This window comes from Pieris brassicae, chromosome 7 (assembly GCF_905147105.1).
Source record: "Pieris brassicae chromosome 7, ilPieBrab1.1, whole genome shotgun sequence".
Classification (NCBI taxonomy): Eukaryota; Metazoa; Arthropoda; class Insecta; order Lepidoptera; family Pieridae; genus Pieris; species Pieris brassicae.
The window spans coordinates 15564235-15571927 of NC_059671.1; positions in this window are offsets into that span (position 1 = coordinate 15564235).

The window sequence follows — 7693 nt, forward strand, 5'->3', positions numbered from 1 at the left end:
GATTGACTTTTTGCTCCTCGCATTTATACAGTGTATATGTGTAGATGTAAGTCACCTAACTATGCGAAATTTCACTGGCAATAAATTGAACTAACGAAATTTTAATACATGTATTTATTTAAAAGTTTAATAGAGAAAATTTTAAAGTAAGCGTTGTTGTTTATTGAGTGGAAATCAACACTTAGAAGTTCCCGATGAACTTTGTCCGGAAGATTGGATATTCGAGATGTAAACCCACCAAAAATAGATTAATCAGGAAAGTTGCTCTATTATAAGTTGTTAGTAGAGTTAAGGCAAATTGGTTTAAGTCTACAAATTCCGTTCGTAGTTTGTCGACGCGAGCTTCGCTAACTTCACTGAGACAGTTTTCCATGACAGCTACGAGGCTACTCTTAAATAATATAGTTAAAATTCATTGAAAATAAGCTTAGCTCATTAATTTTAACTATTATTGAGAACTATGAGTGCATACGTAATTAACTAATGCTCGTACGGCGAGAGAATACATAGGAAACTGATTAGATTGACGGTAGGATGATTCCCATATGTAGAAAAGTTTTGTACCCTCAGATTATTTTAACTTTTGTTACGTACAGATGACATGTCATCAAAAAGAGAACTGGATAAAAAAACAGATGCAGAAATCTCAGTAGTAGTGTTTTTATCATATGTCGTACTGGTTAATTAAAATAATAGATTAAGGCGTTATTATTTTATAATATGTGGCTCCATATTTCTAACTTACACTTGCTAATTTTGCAATTACTAACAAAATCTATCAAATTAAAAATACACCCCGCTTAATCACGTCCACCCAATATAAATTCAAGCCGTGTTCATAAAACGCTTTGTCAACCTATCAATCAGTTTAAAAATTCCCCATTGATCCCCTTAATTTAATCAAAAGATCGCTTTGGCTGGTCATGGACAAGAAAAAACAGAATGACTTAACAGCCGATACGGTAGCTAATATAAAATTTTCAACGAACACAAGGTGGTGGGTGGGGGAATCCCCCTGTAATATCCGACTCGAGCCGAGTAACCGATAAATTACAATTTGACATAAACAAAACCCCACTCCACCACACATTGTATGGAATTATTTATTACTAACGGGTGCATTAATGCGTTTACGTATAAATTCTTAAGAACAGCCTATTTCTTGTTTGTACCTAATGTACTGTAGGTATTTTGCATGACATGTTTTTAAACATAGTGAATACCAATCACCCGTAAATCGAAACTTGAAAAATTGTGATATTTCATGATATTTATTATATAGATAAAAAATCGAGAAAATGTTTAATGTTATACGATTAAAAACAGTTTAAGGGCGAGATTTAAGATTGATACTAATTACATTACAGATACGTTCAGTTGACCCCAATACGTGTGTCCCCATCCGCACCCCGTGGGATGTAATAAAATTTGCATACTTTTAATCAAGGGCTGTGTCGCGGAGAAGTTTCCCAATAACGCTCGTGATCGATCTCGGCTTGTCGCATTACAGCCTGTTTATTGTGCAAATGATACTAGCCGATCAATGGATCATGTCACTGTTTGTCAGTTATCAAAAGCAGACTCTTGAGTTTATAGAGTAAAGCTTTGGCGTTCCAGCTTCACTATTGTGCTTCGGATTAAAGCCGAACTATGAATTAAATTGAGGTGTACTGTAACGAAGTACGTAGTTCGATTTAAAATTATTTTCTGTAAGTGTTTATACATAAATGATAAAATTTAATAGTAGATCGATAATAGCAATCAACTCTATGTTAAAAGTTAATTGTGATGAAGTATTTGTTTTCCTTAGTAGCCTGTGATTTAGAATTAGTTAAAAATAATGTTCACTTGTACATTATTGCAAAGGCTTCCCGTAGCGCAATTTGCAATAAATTAGCTGCCTTTCTAATATAAAACGACAAAACGAGTAGAGAACGTCACGGCGCCGGGGCCCGCCCGTCTGTCCATCTCCGCTCCGCATTAGTCGTGTTTAGTTAGCGGATATTGGCGGCGGAAATTCAAATGCAATCAAATGAAAATAGAACTCGCAAAAAAGTAAAGAAAACAAACCGACAGGCGTCAGTCTAGCGGGAGAAGCGTTTCCGGCGCCCGATACTCCCGCCACGCTGACCGTACTTACACGATTTTAAATTGTACATATCTGAAATTCCGATCTGTCGCGCACCCACCCTACGCTATGAAATGAAACGAAATAAAACTAGGACGATACCGTGCGCTCGGAAAAATCAAAATCGAAATTAAAAATAAAAGGTTTTTCCGCTGCGAGCGAGGGAGGCGGATGCAATGTTTGCGGCCGTCATTCGATGGAGTCCGCAATAAAAACATACTCGGGACGTATATGTATAAATATGTGTTGGATTGATTGGAATTGAATATGTAGGGGGTAGGGGGTGAGTCGTGAGGTGCTGGAATCGAAGGTGAGCGCTAAGACTGTAATCGGTTTTGCCCGGGGCCGGCACACCGCTCACAATTAAACTTTGTTTGTACATGTGTCGCTAGAGATTAGCCACAATGCTCTTTTTAAGTGGACCGTCTACTGCATTCCCACAGGCAATTTAAGAATTTAGAGAACTATTTTAACCATTACAAACACGTTTTGGTGCATTCACACGTGCTTATCACAACGAATGTCTTGGATTATTTTATCGCATAATTGATATATTACAGTGCACTACAAGTCAGCTGGGATAGTTTGATAAAATAAAAATGTTGTTAATGTGCAATATTAATAAAATAGTCTACTCGTACTGCTTGAACCGTATTTTTATCTCTATTTTATAGCTGAGATATAAAATAAATAATATAGCTGAGCCATGAATCTGTTCAGAATACATAGATAACGCAAATGTTCAAAAGATGTAAATGTGATGCGTACTGAGAGCGGTGTGGTAGCTAGCAATAAATCATTGAGAGGGGCGCTGATTGCCTACAATTATGGCATTTGCTTTCATGCCTAATTTTATGATTCTTCTCCCTTTACTTATATTCTAGTTTCATGGTCAAAGGAGAATTGTAATCACACAATAGACCCTTATTCTTGATTAAATTCAGACAATTCTTTAGTTTACGTAACATGAACTTCACAGTAAAGCTGCATTATTATTATTATTATTTAACACTTCGTTACATTACAATATAAAAATTGAACATAATTAAATGAAAAGGAGGGCAACTGGCAGCCTTATCGCTTTCGAGCGATCGCTTCCAGGCAACCACTGTGAGTAAAGAAAAAAATGCATTAAATACCATAAGGTAGGCAAGAAGTGCAAAAATATATATTACATATAGTTATAAAGAAGAAACTAAACAGGAACAAAAATAAACTAAACTAATACTGGATACATGAAATACAAAAAGTAAAAAGTAAGAAAAGTGCAAAAGCAGTAGGTGCTTTATAAAATATTTACAAATACATATTAATAACACGATTCAGTCGCAAGGTCCAGGAGACTGAAGAAGTGCTTATACCTATTTTAGGCGATCAATCACTGTTGTACTGTAGCTACAGGCGTCTTGAGGGGTAAGGGACACAGATTCCCGTTTAACTTCCGTTTCCAACTTATCGAATAATTTAACTGAACATTTATTTTTGCGCGCTCATCAATCAAGCGAACTCGCTTTCCACCGATAAGCTGCGCCTCGACGCCGAGAAATGACTAGGCATTACATAAATCCCCTCGGATGATGAAAAGTGAAGTTTAACAGATAAGAACCGACAAAAAGTTACGATGAGAAATGAGTGGCTATTTGTTCCTACGAACGGCCTACCAGCTACGACGTAGCCCGTAGCCCGTAGCCTGTTGGTCGAGCAAGCCCCTGACTCTACATAATGTACCTTCTCATTCAAGGATACTCGTTAAAATTATTTAAACTCAAAATAGATTACCGTATAATGCCAAGGAATAAGTATTTTTTTACAAAAAAATCGAGAAAAGCAACAAAATGCTCAAGTTTAATCGAAACTTTTCTCCCGGCAGCCATTATTTAGATAAACAGTACAATACATAAGCCTATCTCGACATTTATTTTATCACGGGTTCACATCACGCGCCGCTATTCCCTGTTATGATACGACCCGTACCTGAGTGGAGCTGAAAGAAAAGCTATAAACCTGTTCGAAGCGTTTCTTCCGGCGCGCCGGAGCGTCGCGTACGCGCGCCGACTTGCCAAGCAGCGACCTCCCCCAAGCCGACACCCCCCCACATCTGTGGACCATATTTTCCACTTTATGTGTGACAGTTGAGGTAATATCGAGACTCTCGCCCTCCTGTGATTGGACGAAAAATACGCATTAAAGGAACCTGCCGGTTACGAGCGAGCGATTTGAAACTGTATTCCCGTGGAAAATGTCGGAAAATATTGTATTATGGGGGTGGAAAATTGCCACCCCGACCCACTCGCTCGACTCCGGCAAAAACTGTCGAGTATTTGTTTTTGATGAAAACGATTTATTATTCTACGTGGGTTGGAGGCAATAAAGATAAGCCGGCGAGGTGGCGGAGCCTTATTACGGCTAACCCTCGCCTTTGTTTCCTTATAAAGAATAATAAATGAGCCCACCACGCTTATGTACAAAGTTCCTTAATTATTTATACTGCACGAACATCGTTGATATATTCATAAGTTCACTTGTACCTAAAACTGATTTACTTATTCCACAAAAGCCTAAATATTATATATTTATTTTAAGTTAAAGGTTTAATCATTTACCGTAAACCAAAACAAATTTTACACAATGTGTCAAAACAAAGTCTACAAAGAACAATTTGTTAAATGAAAAGACCCAGATGCAATGAATGTAGTCTAACAGTGGACCCCTATAATGTTATAAAAAAATCAAACCACACTTTCTGCGTGTTTTGGTCATATGTGGTAAATGTGATGACAAGCCGTAAAGTTAATAAGCATCGTTAAAATTCTATTGTCATAGTTTGTATGAAAATAATATTATAAATAATTATTTTAAATGATATCAGTCTTCGTGATATTATTAAAATCTGTAATAATATTATTTTTATTTAAATGATGACTTCTTTCTCCCGAAGGGGTAGGCAGAGACCACGGATTTCCACTTACTATGGTCGTGACATAGCCCATCCACTTTCATGACATTCACCATACATGGTACTTTTAAATTGTCCCTTCTTTAGTTCCTTCTAGATTTGGTCCAAGTATATACGACGAGACCTACCGTAGTAATAGTACATAATATATAGCGCTTCTAAATTGTTTCGTGATACGTTGTTATACAAATAATATTCAAACTTCTTTATGTTGCAATCTATCACAAAGATGCTTTAAACTTTAATCGATGTTTTATGTAACCATCAAGCGACTCTGAGGACCGCTGACTACTTATAAAAACAAGTTATCCATGTTAGTTAAATATTTATTATTTATTGGTAATTAAGTTGAGAGCTCTGCTTTTCTTATAAATTTAATTACAAGAAGAAAGTTTTGAATTGTTAGATTTTCATAGACATTTTTTTAAGACAAGTAGGTGAGTAACCTTCTATGTCTACTAAAACGAACGCAGGACCTAATCCCTACGGGTTGAATGCCATTCTGAAAACTTATTTTTTATGAATAAAAAAATATTATATAAAATCCCTGACACTTTTGAATACGGTGTACTGTACCACAAAGAACGGTTCGGTGGCCGTCGATACACAATCTTATACTAGAATAATAAGTCCTAAGTACATACCGTGTTAAAAGTATCTTCTTACCAGGAAGAAAAGCACACAATATTATCAGCCGTAAGGATTTGGAGAAATTCTATTAGTTTGGAACAAAGAGAGGTTAGACTGATGCTAATACCTTGCCTCATGATAGTTCTCAAAAACGCAGTAAACACTCACTATACTTTTATCAATTATAATTAACAAAAAATTTATATTAAAATAAAAATGTGTCTAACGTAAGCGGAGAAAATGTAAACAATGACTCAACTAATAAATGTGACAACCGTTTTCTAAAATATACTCTACAATGTATTCTAATCTATGAACTACAGAATATCAATAATCATGGCTTAATAGCCGCAATCAATTGTAGCTTGAATGAAAAATTTGTACTAACAAATTGCTTCTGTAGCACCCTCTGTCTGTCTGGGCGACCGAGACGTTTAAAAATTTAAATATCGACAAAAAGGAAAATTCACTTCTCATATTTATATGAACAAAAGCAGTGTCTGGAACAATATTTAAGTGCGTTTTCATAGACTTTATTACGTATTTTTGATTTATTGAAACGAATGAATGAAAAAAACATTTAATTTGAATTAAATTTATATTATTGTTTTAATTGGAATTATGATTAAAAAATATTTTCACTATCTGAGATGGTTTTAAATATACATTGTTGAATATGGGTAACAGTGAAAATGTTTTTAACTGGCCAGTTCTAAACATTTCTATATTGCTAATGAAAACTTTTTTTGAATTTCAATTTTAGATCTCTTTGGAAACCTTATATAGTATATTGCATTCATTTGTCATTTGTTTTAGTGATTTGCCGCCAAATCTAAAACTCTTGTTATATACACGTGAAAATAAACGCGATAAAATTTTCGTTCAATGATTTATTATGACTTTCGTTGTGTTGCTCAACAACAAATCTATGATGGGCTGCGATTAGCATTTCTTAATAAAGCCCCATCTCGTGCTACTATTTTCAATTGGTTTAACGACTTTAAGCGTGGACGTAGCAAGCTTAATGATGATCCGCGTGAGGGACGTCCTTTAACAACGACTACTGATGATAACATCAGTAATGTGCGACGCATGATAGAGGAAGATAAGAGAGTGACCTACCAGCAGATGAGGGCAAGCCTAGGAATTGGTATGAGCCAATTAAAAAAAAATTACATGAACATTTAGACGTCAGGAAGCTTTGTTTCAGATGGATTCCCCATACTTTAACCGACGACTAGAAACTCCTTCGCATGGACTGCTGTCGCCAAATGTTAGATAAGTTCAACGGCGTTGATTCAAATGCTGTATTTGACACCGTCTCAGGTGATGAAAGTGGGATATATTGCTACGAACCCGAAACCAAAAGACAATCAGCTCAGTGGGTCCTTTCGAGGATCGGCCAACTAAGATAAAAGAAGAAAGAAGTCAAGGAAAAAAGATGATTGCCTCATTATTTGGTCGGAAAGGTCTAGTTCTAGTCTAGTTTCGCGACAGTTGTGCAAGATGACGGAAGGACAGTTACTGCAGACTGGTATATCAGTCGCTGTTTGCCTGTTGTCTTGGAAAAAATTCTACAAGAGCACGAAGCGGGAGGATCCCTCCTTTACCACGACAATGCTTCAGCGCACTCCGCAAAACGGACTGTGTTGCTGTGAATATGTGACTATGGTAGGTGCCGAGATAATACGTCATCCGTCATACAGTCCTGACCTGGCGCTCTGTGACTTTCATTTATTCCCAAGAACTAAACTAGATAAAATTCGAGGTACTCGTTTTACGAGCCCTGAAGATTCCGTGAAAGCGTATATGCACAATGCCATAGAAGAGACCCCTAAGGGAGAATAGGCCCACTGCTTTTCTCAGTGTTCAAGGAATAGTTGTTAAAAAAATTAAATTCATACATACTAAAGCACAACGTAAATATATATATATATACAACCAATTTTTTTTCTAGTCAGAATATAAAAATAAATTTG